Raw genomic sequence first — 24,257 nt, forward strand, 5'->3', positions numbered from 1 at the left:
CTCCCCTGCTCCCCTTGGTTTATCCCTTCTAACTTTCTCAGAAGGGTTAGATAAGAGTTTTATGTCCCAATGGATAGTATAGCTACTCTTCCCTCTCCGGGTTGATTATACTAAGAGTAAGGTTTGATTATTACCTCTTAATGCTCTCTTCCTCTCCTTCTTATAATAGTATTTGTCCCCTCTCCCTCCCATGCCCTCTTTGTGTGTAATAGAATATCCTATTTTCTTATTCACTCAAGTTTCTCTTGGTGTCCCCTGCTATTCACCCCCTCTTTCCCATCCCCCACGTCATCTTAGATTATTTAGTGTTCCACCCTCACCCTGTGAATTATTCTTCTGATTACTATAATAGTGAATATTATAATAGTGAATAGAGTTCACTACAGAGAAATATACATAACGTTTCTCTACATAGGAATACAGATAATTAGATCTCACTGAGGCCCTTAAAAGGGCAAATTTAAAAATTATAAGTTTTCTTTCTTTCCCCTCTATATTTTATTTACCTTTTCATGTTTCTCTCGATTTTTGTGGTTGGATATCAAACTTTCCATTTAGCCCTGGTCTTTTCTGTGCAAATACCTGGAATTCTTCAATTTTGTTGAATGCCCATACTTTCCCTTGGAAATATATAGTCAATTTTAATGGGTAGTTGATCCGTGGTTGCAGGCCCAGCTCTCTTGCCTTTCTGAATATCGTATTCCAAGTCTTGCGATCTTTTAGCATGGAGGCTGCCAGATCCTGTGTGATCCTGATTGGTGCTCCTTGATATTTGAATTGTTTCTTTCTGGCTTCTTGTAAGATTCTTTCCTTTGCTTGGAAACTCTTGAATTTGGCGATTATATTTCTGGGTGTTTTCTTTTCTTGATCGAATGTCGCAGGTGTTCTATGAATCCTTTCAATGTCTATATTGCCCTCTTGTTGTAGGACTTCAGGGCAATTTTGCTGAATTATTTCTGTTAGTATGGAGTCCAGATTTCTATTAATTTCTGGTTTTTCTGGAAGACCAATTATCCTCAAATTGTCTCTTCTAGACCGGTTTTCTTGGTCTGTCACTCTCTCATTGAGATATTTCATGTTTCCTTCTATTTTTTCAGTCTTTTGACTTTGTTTTATTTGTTCTTGTTGTCTTGAGAGATCATTAGCTTCTAGCTGCTCAATTCTAGCCTTTAGGGCCTGGTTTTCAGCTATAATCTTTCGGTTTTCGGACATAATCTTCTGGTTTTCGGCTATAAGCTTCTGGTATTCCTTTTCAATCTGGTCATTTCTGGTGTTCAATTTGCTTATCAGTTCATTTGGTTTCTGAGCCTCACTTTCCAGTTGCAAGATTCTACCTTTTAAACTGTTATTTTCTTGCCAGATCTCTTCCATTTTCCTCAAAATCTCAGTTTTGAACTCTTCCATAGCTTGTGAGGAGTTTTCCTTATTTGAGGAGGGTCCGGATGCTTGTTTGTTCTCCTCCTCTGTTTGCTTGGTTGTCTGGATTTTCTCTGTGTAAAAGTTGTCAAGTGTTAAAGACTCCTTTTTCTTGTTGTTAATATTTCTCTTCTGACCTTCCTGAGACTGGGTAGCCATCGTTAGCCCAGCAGCTTCTCAGGTTTATCCTTGGGCTCAGGGTCTGTCCGCAGTCAAGCCCCCTGGTGGATCCCCTTGCTTGATCCTCTGCTGGAGGTTTTTTTACAAGTCTCAGGGCGCTGCTTCCACAGTCATACACCCGTCCATGCTGGTTCCCCACTCAGGATTTCAGAGCTTTAGCTTGTGGCTGTGTCTGCCTCCACCCATGCCTCCTCGGAGCCTGAGCTCTGAGCCCGCCTGAGCTGTGTTCCCGCACTCTGCGCCCTAAGCCCGCGCTCAGATTTCGGGTGTGTTCTTTGGCTTTTTGGGGTTCCAAATCTTGCTGCTCTCAGGAACAGGCCCCGGAGCTGCCAATGACTCGATGGGTGCCCCAAACTTGCTCTATTTCTTTTTAGCTGGGTTCGGTGCTATAGGTGCTGTGTGTGGAGGGGTTGGGGGTGGGGTGGTTGCTCAGCCCGCGATTTAGTGAGAGCTGTTTCACCCTTTTATAGCATGGAAATGCCTCGATTCCACGTACCTTCCATGCTGTGCCCTATTGTGGGGTTCCTCCGTTCGTCTGGACTTGTTTTTATGTCCCCTTGAGGAGTTTTGTGTGTTTCGGTCAGGAGAGGTTAAGAGCTGCTTCTTACTCTGCCGCCATCTTAACCGGGACCATCGATTGATACATTTTTGATCCAATTATTTATTGAATGTTTGTCCAGATGTTTGTGACTCTATTTATTTCTATATATTTTCCTATATAAAAATTCTTTTTTAAATGGGAAATAATTGTTTATGCTGTCTTTTAAAATATCCAGTATAAAACCAATATTCAATCACTAATGTTAAATTCTTTTAAATATTAAAACTTTAATGATATTAAATTTTAAAAAATAAGCAACCATCACCACCACCCAGGTACCACCTGAAACATAATACCTAAATTTAGCTTTTACATAAGGAAAATAAATGCTGGAAAGTAAAGTCAAATATTTAACCTTATTTCCATCATAAAGCATTATAAGAGTTGTATGGTAAAGAACTGAAATTAAACTAAACAAAATACCCTTTGGAGAGATATTAAATACTCTTTCTTAGTAGTTTTATAGGTCTTGGCATCCAACTTAGAGGTTATGTTCTCTTTACTTTTCGATTTTAGAATCTGTAAAATAGTTCCTGTATGTATTTGCTATTAACTTATTTCCAAGATTATCATTTTAAAATGCAAAATTGTATTTCTTAAACAATGACTTCCATTTATATAGCAAAGTACTTTATGTATATATTATTTCATCTGAATCTTATAACAAGCCCATGTGGTTGGTATTACTGGCAGATTCCCCCCATTTTACAGATGAAGAAATTGAGGCTTGAGTTAATATCAACATCTATGATCACAGAGTAAATAAGTGTTAGGCATAAGATATAATCCAGTACAATAAATATTTCACCTACTATGTGCCAGGCACTGTGCTAAGCATTCTGGATATAATTAATAAAAAGGCAGTCCCTTACCTCAAATAGTTTATAATTTATGAGGGGAGAAAAAAGGAGAAAGGAAACTGAGGAGAAGTCAGGGAGTCGGCATCCTGGGAGCATCTTCTGTAGCGCTGAAACCAGGCAGAATAGCAGATGCAGAATGAAGTGAGGCCCAAAGTCCAGTTTTTGCCCTTTATAAAGGAAGACATTGGGAGGAGTGTGATATTACATCTCCTAGTCCTTTAGACAGAGGAGAGAGGAGGCTTACTTACCATGCTATGATGTCTCAAGTAGGAAAGTAGTTATCACGGTGCTATTTGTTATTTGAAATGTTTTCTTATGTGACAGAGAGGAGACTGTAAACTCCATTCCCTCTCTCATAGTTATCTATCTCTAGAACAGAACTGATATTGTTCTCAGAAAGAATATAAGTTGCTTGAGAGCAAGGACTGTTTCATTTTTGATGCTGTATCCCCAGTTCTGAGCATAGTGACACTTAATAGGGATAGGGACAGGATTTATGATTTCATTTGGTATAAAAAACACCCAGCGAGGAAGCTTTCTTACCAATGTTAGTACCTTCCCTGTTACTTTAAATTCATAGAAAGTTGTCTAAAGCTACAAGAAATTGTTGCTTGCTCAAGGCCATAGGGCCAGTATATGATAGAAGCAGGACTTAAACCTAGATCTTCATTATTGATAGATTGACTATCTAATTGCTGTCTTATCTTGAGATACAAGTACTGAAATCATATTTCCTTCTGAAGGTACTGTTCTCCATACTAAACATGGTGATTGCCTGTGAATATTAATTACTTAATATGGAAGTTGCTAAATCTGTTCTTGGATATTAAGAAATCCTTTGACCATTATGATAGAAATGGATATTTCTTTTAACTTTGCTTTATCTTTGTCTTTTTTTTAATTAGTCAAAATCTTGGAAAAACCTTAGATGTGGGATGCTTCAAGGAAAGCTATTAGGCAAGAATCTGGATTTATAAAATGGCATTGCATCTTTAGGCAATCAAGGGGTCACCTAGATTGAGGCTTTGGTTTTTTGCTCATTTGAATTTTAAAAAATACTATTTGTCATTAGGTAAAAACTTAATTCCCAATGTTGTAAAACAGTTATGTTCTGAATTAAAAAAAATTTAAATGAAACTGATTTTAAGTAATTCCAAACTTAAAAGAATGCACCCTCATACTTAGTTCTCATAAACCATATTTTCTATATGCTTATCATTAACTATGTTATTTTGGGAAATAGTTTCTATTTTCTGATCTCAGATTATTGATAATTTCTTCCCTTTTCTCTTCTTACAGGAGTAGGGATTTGACTTCTCTTCTTGGCCTTTCCTTAATATTTCAGTTTCTGCACTCTCATTATAGGATGAAGTTCTTTTAAAAGAGCTGACTGAAGTCCATTTGGTATGAGCATTGTACTCCCAAAGCCATAGAAGTGTTTTAGGCAAATTATAAGCAGGGAAATTCTTTTGCTCCTGTCTATCCTTATGATTCCTAGCCCCGAAACATCTAATAACTCCTATAAGACTCTGAGAGGATTATCCTCCTTGGATCATTCTTTAGAGGGACAGAGAGATACACCTCCAGGCTATGCCTTGATACCATCAGGTTGTATCTAAGACAGCTACCTGTCATGACTCCTTAACTATGAGGGTCACCTTCAATGTCTTCAGACAGACTCCTGTTATGGATAAAAAGGGGGGGTATACTAAAGTTAGGAGGGTGTGATCTCCTTCCCTTGCTGAGTGACAGAGGGTAAAAGGTGATTGAGGTGATAGGAGAGGAATGAAAGGGATGGCTGAGTTTAGGGAGGAATGGACAGGGTGGTATTTCGAAGGTAAGGGTTCAGGGTGAGGAATTCAGGAGAGACAGCTGACACAGACTAGACACCCAGGCTAGAGACAGAGGATATTGGGGTAATAGGATGAACCCTTCCAGGCAGGAAAGGTACTTTTAGAGACACAAGGAATAGGGCCAGACAGAAGTGGTTTGAATCTGACTTGATGGTTTTTTTGTCAGTTTCTCAAGTCCTCAAAGGAGGAATCATAGGGCTCCTCCCTGTCAGTGAAACTGAAGGGATTCAGGAGGAAGCATTGGGCAAATACTTCCTCCCAAGATGGATGCCTCCAGTTTCCCTCAAGAAATAAAAGAGAATTATTCCTTCCCCTTCACCTTTGCCTAGTTTCTTCAACACAGAGGGTCTAATTAGGTAACCAAGGGTTTTATTAATGTTTCAGGGTGGTCCGGAAGGAGAAAGGGGATTGGGGTTTCCGACAACTGCTAGGGAGAAACTCAAGATGGGGGAGGGTCTCAGGAATGGGTTAGACTGAGAGAGAACCTGCTCTCTCAGCTGAGGAAGATTTGGCTGCTTTTAAGATAGAGGGTATACTAAAGGGATAGTTTGAAATCAAGGATGTCCAACTTGCCTATTGGAGAAAACTAAACCCACAAAGTCTTTTCACTAAAAGCCCAAAAGCCACCCTGCCTCCCAGAGCCCCAGGAAACAGGCAGGGAAAACAGGGAAATAATATGGAGAAGGTCAGGGAGAGGTGCAGAGAAATTTGCTAGGTACAAATTATCCAAAGACAAGACATGGGCCAAAGCAAACTGAAAGCCAAATAGAGCTCTGGTTGATCCTTCCACTCTGCTCAAGCGTCAGGGACCAACTCCACTCTCTCAGAATTCTAAGGCTTGAAACTGCCAGAAATTTTCAGTTGGCTCCCTGCAAGAGCAAAACCCTTTCTTGCAACTTTTGCATTACACTCCCTGCCCATGCCTTAGTGCATACCACTCTAGAGTCATGTCTTCAGCATGGCATAAAGTCACGTCTCCACTGTTGTAAAGAGTATAAAGACCTATAAGGGTTAAAAATTAAAGGTTGGACTAAACGTATAAAAATATGGTCTCCAAAAATATGTTACTCAAATCAGGGTAAAATGTTATGGTAGTTTATTTACAAAAGGAGGAAGAGTGAAAGTAAGGTAATGAAGGAGAGAGTATATAATTACTCTGGCCTGATCTGAACCAGACAGGGCTTTAGAGGCCCCAGCAAAGGAGGCCCAGAAGTAAATTAAACAAAGGTTCTAGTCACAAAGCCTCCTTCAAGATGAGGGCCTCTCCAGAGGCTAATGCCTCCAGAAAAGCCAGGAAAAGGAGTCAGCCTTTTTCACTCACCCACACAATAGTTCAAAGGGAGAGATTCAAGAAGAGTCTTGTCAAGTTTCAGAGTCTCAGGTCCATGAAGCAGATCCTTCACCAGCCTCCAACTCTAACTCCAACTCAAAATCTGAACTCCAAGGAATTCACTTCACAAGAAGTTGCCACTGCTTTTAAAAATGCTTCTTTACATCACTTCCCATGCATTCCTTCCACTTTATGTGGACCAATTGTAGCTTTAGCTTTGCTTAGGACTGCACAGGGGCAGTCAGTTGTTTCTGATTCATCGCCCACTATAGGACACATGGGTCACAGACCTCCTCATACTTAAGGATAAGTGGGGTGTATATGCTTCTGGTGATTAAATCTAAAAGTGGATTAGGGGAGAGTTAATCCCTTCTTCACAGACCCCAGAAATCATGTCTTCTGAGAACAGTTTTCCCATCTATGCTCTTTCCCCTAGGAGGCAGTTTTCCTGGCCAGATTTAACATTACCTTGCAAACCAATACATTTCTCTCTTTATTTTTAAGCTCAGTTTTGGAGTTTTGCATCCTTGCTAAAGGTACAATTCCAGAACCTCAGAGGTTCACCTCAAGCCCCCCATAACACATTCATACAGTCCTATCTTGTATGATTCTTTTCCTTGGCTTCCCATACTTTGGTAGAGGATCTACTCAAAGAACAAGAGGCTTTTCCCTAGGTTTTGTAATACTCTGCATATATCAGTGCAGAATTGTTTGTCCATTTACTATCCTTTGCTTTCAATAAATGGTCAGCTTGCTTTTCGTGATCCAGCATTTTCTGGATGATAGTTTTTATAATATTTCTTGAAATTCACAGTTCAGAGGAAATATGATGGTCTAGAAAGAGAGCTAGAAAATGAGCTAGGAAAACATGAGTTCCAATCTGCCCTTGACATATATTGACTGATCCATAAAAGGCTGGATTAAATGTATAAGAATGTATAAGGTGTATAAGAATAAATGTATGAGAATAAAGCCATTTAACTCTTCACTATTCTAAGCTGCTAACTAGTCTGATACCAAGCTGCTACTCTGAGTTTTATAATAGTAGCTACTTTAATATATATATTATTAGCTAGAAATACAGTGGCTAATGGCACTAGACATGACCTCCAAAGGTCTTTGGAAAAGAATTCCAGTTATAAAGACTCTCAGGCTGCTGTAGTGGACTGAGAGCTTTTAGAGGCAAAAGATTCTGAATTCAGGCTTTTCCTTTGGCACATATGGTCCATATGGCCTCAGGGTAAATTACTTGGTCTCTCTGGTCTCAATTTAATTCTCTAAAAACTTTAAATGTGCAGAGAAGGTGTTGACTTGCATTCAGTAGAGTTTTCTGGGAGTTAACTTTATCAGAGAAATCACAGGCTTAGTCCCTATACCCAAGTCACAGCTTCTCTTCATTACCTTTTGGGTCATGATTCTTATTCTTCGTAGATTTTTGTCTTTTCTTGATTCTCAAATCATACCCAATTGCTGTTTCTAAAGCATTGATTTAACTTCCTCTCCCCCTCCTCAAAAAGCTTCTGTGGCTTCCTACTTCCTTTAGGATAAGATAAAACCTTTTTTGTTTGACATTTAAAGTCCTTCATCCTTCTCTAGGCTGTGCCCCTTACTCTATGGACATTCTCTACCATATCTCCTCGTGGGTAGTGACCCCAATCCCCTCATCCCCCTCATGTTTTGCTTCCTTTTATGTTTGATCACTCATTCAAATATAAGTCCTTGGAGGGCAGGGACTGTCATTCTTTCCATTTCTATTTTTGCATTCCATGTACTAAGAATACCTAATGTGCAATGAATTCTTAGTAAATCCTTTTTGATTTTACAGTGCAGAATGATTATATATCATCCCCAATACATACTATTCCCTGTCATTCTTCGGACAAACTGGCCTTATTTTTTCTTCTAAACATTTTATTTCCTATGTTTGGGCCTTTAAGTAAGCTCTATGTTTTTGATACTAGCTCTCTTTCAACCTCAGCTCAAGTGCCACTTCCATAGGAGGCCTCACCTAAGTGGTTAATAATCCTCAATTCCAATTGTTTTATATGTATTTCATGTTCTGATGTTTTGTATTTAGTCACATACACACACATAAATGCACAGCATAGATACACAAAAGATAAACACATATATAAGCATAATATATACATACATCTATATATATATATTTGTAAATAAGGATATTGTAGCTATATTACATATACATATATACATACACAATGCAAATATGTGCCTAAAGCATGTCATATATACATAGATGTGTACAGAACATGTGTACAGAACACGTGAATATATGTATACATGTGTATATAATTCTATACATACATAGGATTATTAGTAATAGATCTGAGATCGAATTAGCCCCTAAATCTGAAGGGTTATTTGGCTAATGCTAGCAGAATTTGTCTCATTGGTTTTCTTGTGTTTTATATCTCAGTTGTTTAATTTTTACATAACTTGATGCCTATTTATTGATTTTTTCTTCCCAGCGGGACATTGCAAGTCTTAGCAGGGTTTTATTTTGTTTCAAAGTTTGTTTTGGTATATGTTTTTTCAATTCTGGAAAATGTCATTTTATTTTTTCTCACTGAGTGGATTCTTGTGCGGTGACTTTTGAATGCATTTTCCAATTTTCCTTTCCTTTCATTCTTTTGAACTTCTATGTTTTATTATATATTCTGATTATGTCCTGTAATTTTGCTACAATTCTTCTAGGAAAATCTTGTTTATTGAAAGAAAATAAATTGTTTTGGCTGTTTTATCTAACTCTGTACCAGATAATCTTTCTCTCTGGTGCTCACATGAAAATATTACATAAACAGTTTATGATGATTTTCATTGATATCCTCTCTGCTTATGAGTACATTTGACTCATTGCGTGCTGATGGAATAATTGTTTCTTCTATGTTAGGGCATGAAAAACATTATTGATGCTGTTTCTCATTCTACTGTTATTAATTTACATATATACTGTATCAATTTAATTCTGTCATATTGTTGTAGTGTTCTGAAACAATCTTGCATACTTTCTGTTTATGTTAACAATGGAATTGTTGGAATTTTTTCTTTTTCTTTTTTTTTAAACCCTTACCTTCCATCTTAGAATCAATACTGTGTATTGGCTCCAAGGCAGAAGAGTGGTAAGGGCTAGGTAATGGGGGTTAAGTGACTTCCCCAGGTTCACACAGCTGGGAAGTGTCTGAGGCCAGATTTGAACCTAGGACCTTCCATTTCTAGGCCTGACTCTCAATTCACTGAGCCACCCAGCTGCCCCCTATTGGATTTCTTAAACATGGAGCAATATTTTGAAACCCTGGTTGCCAAAGTATTTGAATTATGTTATTCTTCTGTAGTAATAGAAAATCAAAGAGAACTCTTAATATTAAGAAGAGACCCAGATTATATAGATCCAGTAATATAGAAATCTTGTACAAGAATGGGAAAGACTTAGAGAATTTTGGACACTGCACCATACCATAAAGCCATATTTACTCACTCAAGAAGTGCTCTGTAAATTACCTGAATCTTTGAGAGACAGTACCTGTGAATTAATCACTAGACAATTCAAGGAAGAAGAGAAGATGCTAAGAAAAATGCAAAGTCTAATGAGCAAGGAAGGCATTGTCCCAGAAAAAAAATAGTCATATGAGTAAACAAGACAAAAATGACATTCCTTGGTAGTTAGGTTGTGGAAACAGGGTTTCTAACAGGTCTGAGTTCTGGATTTTTCAGGGTAGTATCTATATCGTGGGAGGGAAAACATCAGGAGACCTGTGCTATAGTAAAACATTGGGCAGGTACCTGAGCCTCAAGAGGTAAGCAGATTGATGGAGAATCTCAGGAGGGCAGTTCTTGACTTTGTGTAGGGTCTTAAGGCTCAATACTCTGGAATCAACTAGCAGACATATTTGAAAACATAGAAACATAATATGGTATTGATAAGATTCCACAGGAATTTTAGCAAAGTAGCAGGTTATATAATAAACTCACATAAATATCAGCATTTCTATCTATCACCAACAATGTCCTGCAAGAAGCTACCTCTAGTGGAGATTACAAAACATAAATTTTTGTTGGATCCAATATTATTGCATTATAAATAAATATAAATATGTATTATTCTGAGAAACAGAATATTCTGAGTTATTTGAAGTGATACAGATAGGCATCCATTCCTCAAGCATCTAGTATGTGCCAACCACTATTATAAGCCCCGAGAATAGAAAAACAAAAATGAAAGAACCATTGCCCTCAAGAAACTTACCTCCTATCACTAGGAAGTAATATGAAAAAATATAAAAAGTAAATGTAAATAAATTTAATTTTAAGAAACTTCAAATATTCTAATGAAAGCAGGGGAAGGTTCTTGAGGTAAGCCTTGACATAGACTAAAGGATTACAAATAGTATGGGTGAGGAGATGCAACATTCCAAGGACCTCTCGCAAGAAGGACTGAGATAGGGTCAGTCAGGTGGTTCAGTGGATTGAGGGTCAAGCCTAGAGATGGGAGGTCTTGGGTTCAAATTTGAGCTCAGGCACTTCCTAGCTTTGTGACTCTGGGCAACTCACTTAACCCTTATTGTTTATCCCTTACCATTCTTCTGTCTTGGAATCAATGCACAGTATTATTTCTAAGTGATAAGGTAAGGGTTGAAAAAGACACTAGAAGAAAGTGAATATAATTCTTTAAGGGTGGATTAGAGTGTAATTTGAATATGTTACCCTAAAAACTACAATCCCCAGCAAAACTACGATTCCCAGCACCCTCCTCACTTTTGATATAGGATATAAATTGGGTAGAGTTTTGTGTCTAGCTTTCTTTCCTTCCTGTCTTGGCTTTAGTGGAGTGAGGATTTTTGAGCAGGTAGAAAAACTTAGTCACATGCTTTTATTTTGTTAGATAATAAACTTTATTCCTGCACTACATTCCACATTTTTATTCAGATTTGAACCTAGGCCTTCCCATCTGTAGACTATTTTTGTCTCAATATTATAATTTTTAATGATTATGATAACCATTCAGATCATGAAATTATTTTAAAATTGCAATTCTCATTTATTTATTTATTTGTTTGTTTGTTTGCTTATTTATTTATTTATTTATTTGTTCGTTTGTTTATTTATTTATGTGTCTTTTTAAACCCTTAACTTCTGTGTGTTGGTTCCTAGGTTGAAGAGTGGCAAGGGTGGGCAATGGGGGTCAAGTGACTTGCCCAGGGTCACACAGCTGGGAAGTGTCTGAGGCCTGATTTGAACCTAGGACCTCCCGTCTCTAGGCCTGACTCTCAATCCACTGAGCTACCCAGCTGCTCCCAAAATTGCAATTCTATAATTAATTCAGTTGAATTTACTGAACATTTGAAACAAGGTCCTTCTAATGATCCCTCAGCTTTCCTGAAAGGCTCAGTGATATATTAAAACAATTTTAACATGAAGTATGTTAAAAGGAATAAGGACAATTGTGAAAAGTTAGGATACAACAATTATCCCAAATGAATTTTATATACTTCCTTCGCAGAAATCATGTCAAGACTTCGACCAAGAAGTCATCTTTCCATCATATCTGCAGACATGATAGTCATTCCTCTTGAATAATGAAATGATAATGTGATTTATCTTTTCTGTAGAATTCTAAGTCAGAGATTCATCTAAACATCGTTTCTTACTAATGATGAGACTTATTTAATTTAAAAGTAATGAATAAAGAGGTATATATGTGTATGAGTTTAGTGGATACCAAAGCAATAGACAATGGTTGCCTAATTTAAAGGGGCTTTCTTTAGAAAACAAAATTTCCTGGCATTATATAGTGTTGAAGAGGCTAAATTCTTGGAAAGGATGTAAGGAATCTGAGACACATCCTAATTTTGGAAAATGATACTAGAGTGTGCATCCAGTTGCCAAGACAGTCAAGGAATCTGCAAAGTACTCCCGTATTTAGAAAACAGTTCCATGACATTCTCTTCATAGGAATTTTCCTTTAGCTTCTTCATTTCTCAATTTTGAAGAGGAATTAACTATCTTATTTATTTATCTCTCTCCATCTCCTACTTTTTCAGTCCTTCCAGAAAGAAGTGACCCCTCTGTCCTTAGAAATCTCATATAACTTTGTACATTTCTTATGAACTTTCATACTCTACTTTGTATTATGTTTATTTTTGTATATGAGCTATTCTCCCTTCCAAATTGTAAAGCTCCTTGACATTTACTACTTAAATAATTTTGTTTTCCTCAAAACACAGCATGTTGTAACATGTGAATGTTTGTTAAATGGAGTCTTCTGAGAGTGCACCTCTGAGAAAGCAATGACCATGTGTATAACATCTCCTGCCACACCACATTTTCCATTAGAGCTACAATATAAACAATGAATGATCTCTAAGCCTTGCTGTTTTTATCACTATCAGTTTTTTCAGGCTAAAGCAAAGTGTCTTTGAGCTTGGTAGAAAGATGTGCTTTCTTTACAGGTCAACCTATCAATCAACTGTACTTCCCTAAAGTCCAAGTGGAGTTTTTAGAAACTCTTTAGCTTCTCTCATTGCAGGTATGACTCAGGTCTATTAATAATACCAAAATTAAATCAGGTGCTCAGAATGAATGACTGGTGCAGGAAATAAATCCTGCAAATGATATGATTCAAGAAAATCATATTACCATAGCATCTCCATATTCAAGTACTCAATAAAATGCCTTATTGCTCTTGTGTAAATGATTGAAGGACCATTTCTTCATTCGACTTTGTAAGATTAATGTCTATAGGGAATTTACTGAAGAATATTATTTCTGGGTGTCTTTGAAGGCATTTGAAAGTGGCTCCTTGGAAGAATATCGGGCTCCCATGATGGATGAGAAAAGCCAGGTAGAAACTGGCAAAGAGAAATATTCAAACACATAACCTAAGAAAGATAGGGAACATGAAAAAGAAGAGACCTAGATATACAGGAAAGGAATAGGGAACATTTTATTCCTGCACTACATTCCACATTTTTATTCAGATTTGAACCTAGGTCTTCCCATCTGTAGACTATTTTTGTCTCAATATTATAATTTTTAATGATTATGATAGCCATTCAGATCATGAAATTATTTTAAAATTGCAATTCTTATTTACTTATTTGTTTGTTTATTTATCTTCTTGAACCCTTAACTTCTGTGTATTGGCTCCTAGGTGGAAGAGTGGCAAGGGTGGGCAATGGGGGGTCAAGTGATTTGCCCAGGGTCACACAGCTGGGAAGTGTCTGAGGCCAGATTTGAACCTAGGACCTCCCATCTCTAGGCCTGACTTTCAATTCTCTGAACTACCCAGCTACCCCCAAAAATGCAATACTATAATTAATTCAGTTGAATTTACTGAACATTGGAAACAAGATCCTTCTAATGATCCCTCAGCTTTCCTGAAAGGCTGATCTGTAAAATAGCTGGGGGAATAAATGGAAGCCTTATGTCAGACCTTGACAATTCCCAAGGTTTTCTTCCCTTCTGTTGCCCTTCTGCTTTCATACTCCATGACCTTTATTTCGTATGGAAAAGAAGGAAGAGGCTTCTGGAACTGAGAACTCTTGGTGTGGAGGACTCTCATGCTTATTGCTACTTGCTGTTTGCAGCCACTGCCCTGTTGACACTACCAATGAAATTTGAGTCCAATGCAGTGATAGATAAGCCAATATGTTCTTAGTTATTTTGGTAGCCACAGTAGAGAGCTAAAGATCTCCTTCATAAAGGAAATATTAGGAAAGGATTAGGCTTTGTGGAGGCCAGATCAGAGTGTGATGAGACTGCACTGAGAGCTGCCATGAGATTCCAAACATTGTGAAACTAAGCAAAACATGCTCCCCAAATCTTGAGCTGTTCCCTCAATTCTTCAATTATTTTGCCAAATCAATTTCAGAGAGTCACAAACATACAAAGAAGGAATTTTTTCTCTTATTTTTTTTTCCCATCACCCTATGGGAAAGGGGCAACTCATTAACAATCTTGCTAGTCTGATGGTTTAGGGTTCCTACAATTTGGCTAATTTACTACATTTTATTTCAATTTTTATGAATTTGAAAATTAGCAAGAAATATAAACATCTTCATATATAAAGGACAGAAGATAGATTATTTATGAAACTATGACTCAATCTTGTATAGTTTATTTTTTAAAAAGCTGATATTAAAATAACATGGTAAATTAACCTGGTAACATCAACACTGCCCTTCCTATGTCCCCTCCTGAACTTCCTTTTGCTCTCTTCTGTACATTTAAATATATATGCATATGCATGCATATATTTATATTTCATTGGTAATTCTTTCTAATTCTTTTTGTCATGATTACTCACTTTCCTTTTCTCTATCACATTCCACCTCTCTAATAAGACACCTTTTTAAATAATTTTTGCCAATTCAATGAACATCAGTTAGAAATTCATACTTATTTTAATTTATATTCCTTTTATTACTAGTGAGTCTTTAGTATGTTACAATGGCTGATAGTTTTAAAAAATAAATTTATTTTTACATGTAATTATTCTTTCCTTCCCAATATCCTCCCTATTCAACAATACAAAAAATAACATGTCATTAATTGCTTGTAAAATACAAATCAAATTCTCTCATTGACCATACCATAAAATTTCTCTCTCTCTCTCTCTCTCTCTCTCTCTCTCTCTCTCTCTTTCTCTCTCTCTCTCTCTAACTTGGTAGTAAATTAATAAAGGTCAAATTATCAAGGGAATAGATGAAAATATATGGAGGAAGATGACTTAGCTGTACAAGATCTCAAACTGGATTATAAAGTGACCATCATCAAAACAATTTGTTACTGGCTATGAGAGTAGTGATCAGTATAATAGATTAGACGCTCAAAGTGTAGCAATAACTTACCATAGTAACCTAATGTTTGGCAAACCCCCAAATTCAAGCTTTTGAAACAAGAGCTCACTATTTGACAGAAACTTCTAGGAAATTTGGAAAACAGTATGGCAGATATTTGGCACAGATCAACACTTTATACCATATGCCAGGGTAACATTCAAATGGATAGGTGATTTAGAAATAAAGGGTGATACCATAAGCAAATCAGAGTAGCATGGAATAGTTCAACTGTCAGACCTATAGGGATAAGGGAATAATTGATGTCCAAAGAAGACACAGTGAGTATTATGAGATGTAAAATAGATAATTTTGCCTACATTAAAATAAAGGTTTTCTGCACAAACAAAACCAATGCAACCAAGATTAGAAGGGAAACAGCAAACTGGGGAAAATTTTACAGTAAAAGTCTCTGACAAAGTGTTTCATTTCTCAAATAAATGGAAAATGGGGTCAAATTTGTAAGAATACAAAGTATTGTCCAATTGATAGACAATCAAAGGATATATACAGGCAATTCTGAAAGGAAGAAATTAAAACTATTATATTTAGTTGTATAGAAAAATGTTCTAAATCAGTAGTAATTAAAGAAATGCAAATTAAAACATCTCTGAGGTTGTTTTACTTCACACATATTAGACTGGCTAATAAGGCAAAAATAGAAAATGATAAATGTTGGAGGGGATGAGGGAAAAATGGGACACTAATATAATATTGGTGGAGCTATGAACTAAAACAATCATTCTGGAAAGCAATTTGGAACCATGGCCAAAGAGGCTTCAAACTGTGAATATTCTTTGACTAAGCAATACTCTGGGAACCACATAGGAGTGTGTGATATCACCTAGAGTTTTGCTCTCTAGTCCAAGAGCCAAATTGCTACAAACACAGACCATTTTTTATAAAGCTGTCCAAGATAGACAAGATAATAGGAACTGTATGTCTCACATTTTAGAATTTTCCTAGGAACCAAATTAATGTTCACTTCCTATAATTTACCGACCTATGTTCTCTTGGCCTTTTTTTTAATTAATAAATTTGCCCTTCTCCAATCAGAGTGCATTTCTTATTTTCCATGATTTTAAAAATAACAACTAAGGTAGGTAACCATTCATATATTTCAGTACAGGAAAGATTATATGGGCCAGGAAAAATGAATTCATCAAAAGCAGCGAAGTATTTTATTATCTCTTATATAATGTGAGACTGGACAATAAATCTCAGTATTCAGTGCTCAGCATATGAAACTGTCACATTTGCTTGAGAACCTTTGTAGACATTTGGTAATGCTTTTCACTCTGCTAATCACACAGTGAAGAGAACTTACATGAGATAGCTAGAACTCATTCTGAGGGGATCAACATTCAAAAAATGGTCAATTAAAGCGTCTTATTTCTCTTTTACTTTTTCCTTTCTGAAAGTGTTCAGGTAAGAGAAAAGGATCAATGCTATAGAAGAGATCTTGAGTCCTTCCCATTCAAGACTGACTTGTGATCCATGTTGGGTCTTGGTTCTTTTACTTAGTATTTATTGTTTGGTTTTAGGTGAAGGATGTTGGAGATGGAGGTTCATCAAGGGAACTGAGACTGGATTTGGCAGTATACCTTGAGGAATGAAGGCCCCACCTCTGTAATAATTAAGATTTGGATTTATCCCTTAGTGATGCTGTTTTTGGATATGAACTTATGGGACCCAATGCTACACTAAGTCTGAACTCATTCTCTATAGAGACTAAAGTAGTATAGAAGGCAATGTGTCCCATTGTATGAAGATAAAATATTTGCATTTATCATTTTCAATAATAAAAGCTACAAATTAAGTTCTTAATTATCCATAAGTATCTTATTTTGTTCTAATATCAAACATAATCTAATGAGATACCTGGCCTATGTCAGGTCCAGGCCTGAACATTTGCATAATCATTCAGAAATGGAATATAAATTATTTCATTGAAGTGGAAGATGGACAGTGTAGAGGGAAATAACCTTGGATTAGCTATCAGGCTTTTGGTGGTTCTTCTAGTGATTTAGGCACCCCTGATACCTATAAGATTTGATAATAACTTTTTTGCCATTTAGCAAGAAGAGACTGATGAGTATAGTACCTTTCTTAATCACAGTCAAGTGGAGCCTCTGCTCAAGTCTTCTCCCTCCAGTGGCTCCATACTTTTGGAGGATTCTGATTATTGAGAAATAGCTTGACTTAGAGTGCCAGCCCCTGACACATGCTAGTTGTGTGACTATGGGCAAGAAATTCAAACTCTCAAATGTTCTCCAAACTTTTTGGAGAGTACAGTCTTACAAATACATTTTGGGTCATTTATAAATTATATGCCAAGAAAATTGAAATTAAAAAGGAGATACACATGAAATAAATAATTTTAACTATTTTATTTAATTTTTAATGAGATAAAAATCTTTTTGCTCTCACTAAAATATTAATAAGAAGTGTTATTGTGATTTGATATTTAAAGAAACATTCTCTCTATATATATATCCTTGAAGATAATAATAATAATTTTAGTAATTAATTATTTAGTTAATTTAATTTATGTAGTTAGCCACATAGGTGTGAGTTTTTTAAGCTCATTTCTGGAAAGCTACACAAAACAACAATCAGAAGTTTTATCAGTGGATGTAATTTATATTGATCAGAACAATCACTTTTAAGATGGGGACTGAAACTGAGGAGTCACTGGGTTTGGGAGCCCCAAGGTGAGAAAGTTCTCTATATCAATGCAGACCTGCATCTTCTCTGCAATTTAGAGTTTGGGGACATGGAAAGGTTTAGATTAGCCCAATGTATGCCTGAGGCAGGACATGAAATCTAAGTTTTCTTGGATATGAGACCAAATCTCTGTTTTAACTATGCCATATTGTCTCACATAATTTTTACTCCTCTTAATATGATTTCTTAGGGGGATGTATTTCATTCCATATTTAATCTTGCTATAAATATTGCTACCATTATATTGCATTTGCATAAATATCTTTATACAATTTTATTTTACCTAGATAGGACCAAATTCTAGCTGCTATTTCTTGCCTCTGAGCATGTGAGAACCTTATCCCTCAAGCCTGGAATGTACTTCCTCCCTCTTCATCTCAAGTCTGTCATATTCCTTCTCACCCCACCCCCCCAATGTTTAATTTAGGTTCTACCTCATCTCTGATTCACCCAGATGTAAATTATCTCTAAACCAAAATTTTCTTGAGCTCTTTAGATCTCAAACTTGTACTTGTCACAAATGTACCCTGAATTAGAGTTATGTGTGTATATGTTATAACTTAGAAGCTGCCTGGGAGCAAGGATTGTATCTTTGTCTTTGTAGTGTCTGTGTCTAAATCAATAAACACATATTAAGAGCTCTGTTGTATCAGGTATTATGCTAGGTGAAGTAATTACCAGTACCAATCAACTTCAGTTGTGTTATGAAGCTAACATGTTCACAGATGATTAAATCTATATTAAATAGAGAGCTTGATAGCTGTATAGAGACATGGAGGTCTAGCTATAGACTATATTTCATATATTAACCATAGTAATCAATTTTGGGATATGTATATATCAAAATATCTATCTATAGATATGATAATATCTGATATAGATAGATAGATAGATAGATAGATAGATAGATAGATAGATAGATAGATAGATAGATAGATAGAAGATATATCTAGCTTTTGGAGATGTCTTTCCATCTATTTCTAAATCCAAAATAATTTGAAGTGGTGCTAACAACTAAGGGGATGAGAAAAGGCCACTGGAAGGAAAATATCATTTTAGCTGAGGCATAAAGGTGGCTAAGGGTCCAAAAGATGGAAAGAAGATGGGAGAGAAATCCAAGCATGGGGGACTGCTTGTACAAAACCTCAGAGTGGACAAACTATCACATTTCGTTTCTAATCTTCTTCTGTTCTTCATCAGCTACAAGAAGGTGATACAACTATCCTCTCACTATTAAACAAAAAGTTTGTCTGAATGAATAAGATTTCTTGAAATTGCTTTGAATTTTTAGGAAGAAGAATTGATGAAAACCCAGGAAACATTATTATTAATCATTCTTCTGCACCATTATCACGGCATACAGGATTTCAGTATTGATACATCCTTAGATAAGTAAGAGAAGGAGCTAAGCAGGGGGTACAAGAAGCTAGTGCCACTTTGTATTTCAAAATAACATCAGAATAACAGCAATAATGGAACAAAAATACTCATGGAATAATAAACCATAGTTCTGGCAAAGAAGATATAAGTAACATGAGAATAGGATAAAGTATTTAATCCCTGTTGAATTGTATCAAGGTTTCAGTGAACCTGTAGAGAATGAATGTGCCTACTAATATTTTATTCAACTGCAAAAAGCTATTATTCTATCTACCCATGCAAGAAGTCATAGAACATTAAATATAAAATGCTATTTTATATTTAAAACAGGATAGTTTCTTTCTGAATCCAACAAAAAATGAGAAAATATAGGGAACTGATTCAAATTTATAAAAACAAGAGCCATTCCCCAAATGGAAAATTGTTGAGACATGATGAGCATGCAGTTTTTAGAAGTCTGATAGAAATGCAAATTAAAATTCTGAGGTACATCTTTACGTTTGTCAAAATGATAAATACTAGAAGAGATGAGGAAAAATGTGTACATTAACAAACAGTTGATGGAGTCATAAACTGGTCCAACCAAAATGGAAAACAATTTATAACTATACAGGCCCAAAGGTTCTAAAACTATATACCCCTTATCCAGTTATACTACTACTAGGTCTGTATTCCAGAGATCAAAGGAAAAGAATATATATGAATAAAAATGTTTGTATTACCTTTTGTGGTGACAAAGACTTGGAAATTGAGGGGATTCTCCTCAACTGGAGAATGGTTGAACAAGTTGTGGCATATGAGTGTGGTTGGTGTAGGGCTATTGTGGTATGGGGAACCATGAGGGAGATGGTTTTAGGAAAAAACAAACAACATGGGAAAACTTATATGAACTGATGCAAAATGAAGTAAGCAGAATCAGGACATTATTGTATAAAGTAATAGCAGTATTGTAATGATCAACTGTGAAAGACTTAGCTACTCTGATCAATAGAATGCTCTAAGACAATTCCAAAGAATTCATGATTTAAAATGCAAACTACCTCTAGAGAGAGAACTGTTAAAATCCAAATGGGAATTGAAGTACAGATTCGTCGCTTTATTTTTCTTATTATTTTCATGATATGGCTAATATGGAAATATGTTTTACATGATTTCATAAGTAAAATTATCATATTACTTGTCTTCTCAGTGGTTTGGGGAGAGAGTAGAGGGCCCCTTCTCATTCAGGTTAAACTAGTTTCTCTTTAAAAGTATTGAAATTGTGGCAGCTAGGTAGCACAATGGATAGAGCGCTAGGTCTGGAGACAGGAAAACCTGGGTTCAAAACTGACTTCAGTCACTTAACCCCAATTGCCCTAGCTCTTGTCACTCTTCTATCTTAAAATTGATACCAAGAAAGAAAATAAGGGTCTTTAAAAAAGTACTGAAATTGTTCCTTACTTTTATTTGTCTCAGGGTTCTAAGGCTAGTGCTGTGGACGGAATTTCCTGATCTCTTGACTTAAAAAACCAGCAGTATTCAAGGAGCTATAATTCCCCCCCTCTGTATTTGTGATTATTCTTAAGCAGCATAACCAACTCAGGAGAGCAGTACTTTATAGCCTTGATGTATATTATTTGCTCAGAATGTACTTTCTCTCCTTTAGTGAAATAACCTTTTGTTAACTGTTTGGCTTCATTTTGTTTCATCATGGATCTGAGACCCCGTTTTGGTCTGTTTGGCTCTGAGTTACTCTAGAGTAGTGATGATGAACTTATGGCATGGGTGCCAAAGATGCCATACAGAGTTCTCTTTGTGGGCATGAGGCTGCCTCTTCTTGCCCTCCCCCCAACCCCCAAGTTTGTTCCAAGAAAGGCAGAGGGACTCTGGTGAAGCTTCTCCCCTCTCCCTCTCCACCATGCCTGAAATCATTTTTCACATCACTTGCCCTTCTGTCCAGTAGCCCAATGGGAGTGCACAGGGGGTAAGGTGGGTGGCTCACAGGTGGCAGAGCTAGAGGGGAGCAGAGTGCTCAGGCCACTCTCTTCCCCCTGTTCACGTTCATTGCCCACCACCCTTATCTCTGCCCAAGGAGCCCAATGAGAGTGCTTCCTCCCTCCCATGTCTAGGGTAAAAGAGTGGGATATGGCACTCCTTCTCTAAAAGGTCCCCTGATCTAGCATTTTGTCCCATCACTGATCTAGAGTTTTGTAATTGAATGGCCCTATGAGAAATAATTTGACCTTTGTCTTATTTGAATATACCCCTGCCTACCTTAAATCTTGATTTTATTTCCATGTTAATTTCCAAACAGTATTACTCAGTTAATACTATTCCATAGAAATAGTGAATACATCTTTTGCACATTAATCTAGACATTAATTTAGATTTACTGAAGTTAAGGATAATCAAATGACTCTGATTTCATAATATGATATAGTTATGAGTAATTAGATTAAGCTGTTGAGTAAGTTCACTTCATGTTAGATTATGGAGCTTAGTAGGGCTTGCCATTGATTAGCCATAATTAAAGGGTTCCTACCCTAGTTTGTCTATCTAAATTCTTCATGGTCTAGGATGTCATGAGATTATTTCTTATGGGACAAGATATAAAGTTAGGTAGAAAGTCTCTGGCTTATGTGGGGAGCCCTTTGTCCCTAGCCCCTTCACCTTTTTGGTTAGCTTTAGGAAGAACATGACCTTTTCAACTACTTAACAAGGGCCTTTCACTATATGTTCTCTCCCTGAGGACTCTGTCTCATTACCAGAAAAATGAGCTGGTAGCCATCACCCCTGCTCTTGTCTAATTTTAATCCACCAAATAAAATGTATGTTTTGAGTTGTCCCAGTCCAGAGGGACTCATAATAATAAATTATCGTTTGAACTTAAAAACTATAAATGTTGTACATTGGGGCAGGATAGGGGTGTCTCAGATTGTGAGGAAGGTCTGGGATCTTTTTCTGTTGAAGGGGACTGGTTCCTTCAATAGTTATTGGCTTAGAGTTCTGTCTCAGAGACTTTATTTACAAGTTGAAGAATTTGGGGGTTACAACCCCCTTTAAGGACTGCAAATGAAGCAATGGAAAGTGAGACCCGGTGAGTCTCTGTGCCTCTGCTGTCTTTGGTGACAATGCATAATACCTGTCCACAATACTTTCTAGGGGATCAGAGAGTAAACTGTATGTGACTATTCAGCAATTGGAGACAGATACTAATATCTTCTCCATATTTAAGACCTGTATCCTGGGGACAGCTAGGTGGTTCAGTGGATTGAGAGCCAGGCCTAGAGATACTTCTCCCTGTGTGACCCTGGGCAAGTCATTTAATCTCAAATGCCCACCTCTTATCTCTTGTGTCTTGGAATCAATACTTAGTTTCGATTCTAGTATGTAAGGTATGGTTTGTTTATTTTTAAAGACTAATATCTTGAATACGATTTCTACAGACTGTTATTTGTTGGATATGCACAATTTCTCCATTTGGGGGTGTATGATAATATCGTCTAGGCTGGTCAGCTGACAGCTGGGGGCTGTTGCTTCTGTCTTTCTGCACCTCAAACTGGAACTCTGGGAGAATCTAAACTCTGCTGACCACTTTTGGCATATGCTCTGTTTCATCTAGAGCATTAGAGAAGGCACTTCATAAGACATTACTTGATCTTCTTCAGAAGCTGAGAATCTATTCTAGAGTTGAAGTTATGGACAAGTGAATCTTAATGAGTAGGTGATGGTGGGAGGGCATTTCATCATTTTAAAATGATAGAAACTTATAAAAATTACCAATATGGATATATCTTTTTCAATATGATACATCTATGGGGGCAGCTGGGTAACTCAGTGGGTCTAGAGTCAGTTCAAATCTGGCCTCAGACATTTCCTAGCTGTGTGACCCTGGGCAAGTCACTTAACCTCCATTGCATAGCCCTTATCCCTTTTCTGCCTTGAAACCAATACTGGTTCCAAGGAAGAAGGTAAGGTCGTTGTTTTTTAAGATAATACACATGTATCCCATATCAAATTGTTTACTATCTCTAAGAGGGGAGAGGGAAGGGGGAAGATAATTTGAGTCTTATAATTTCAGAAAATATGTTGAAAATTGAAGTTATATGTAATTGGAAAAATAAAATATCTTTGAATAAAAAAATGATAAAATGAGAGAAAGGTTCTGCTCTTCTCCTGCCTCAGAACTGTGAAGTATAAACATATACACACTTCTTTCTCTCTCATTTCTGGTCTTTGTTAGTCCTCATTCAGTCACTTCTTCAGGGATCTGTTACATCAATCACTAATTTTTTTTTTGATTTGGAAATTTTAATTTAATTAATTAACTTAGAATTTTTTTCCATGGTTACAAGATTCATGTTCTTCCCTCCCCTCCCTCCACCCCTCCCACATAGCCAACATGCAATTCCACTGGGTTTTACATGTGTCATTGATCAAGACCTATTTCTATATTATTGATATTTGCACTAGGGTGATTGTTAAGAGTCTACACCCACAATCATATTCCTATCAACCCATGTGATCAGGCAGTCGTTTTTCATCTGTCAATCACTAATTTTTGTTTTTCTTTTCTCCTTTGAGTGCTTTCTGTGACAGTTTTGCTTGTACTCTCATTGCCAAAATTGTTTATCTCTTAAGCCACTTAATTTGTGGAAGGTACTTATGATGTCTTTAGGACCTTGCCTCCGATGGATGAGGTGTAGTGGTAGCAATAATCCTATGCAGATTAGATTAGTTTTTTCCTTGAAAGGCATTGAAGTGGTCCTTAAGATTTACTTGTTTCAGGGAACTTATGCTGGTGCCATTAATGTACCTTCCTGGATATTTGAATAAAAAAATGATTAGGACACGAACAACTATAGGTCTTTCCTCAGGTTTCCAACCACAGACCAGTAGCATGAGTGACAACAGGGCCATTATGAAAGAATGAATTCTATAATATAACAAGATTTATGAAAAAACCTTTTAGTGTCTATGCAAAACAATATACAGTCAGAAACAGTGGAAGAAAGATGGAGGATTCAAGAAAAAAGTACAAAGAACAGTCATCAAACATTACCATAAATGGTAGGT

Source organism: Gracilinanus agilis, chromosome 6 (assembly GCF_016433145.1).
Source record: "Gracilinanus agilis isolate LMUSP501 chromosome 6, AgileGrace, whole genome shotgun sequence".
Taxonomy (NCBI): Eukaryota; Metazoa; Chordata; class Mammalia; order Didelphimorphia; family Didelphidae; genus Gracilinanus; species Gracilinanus agilis.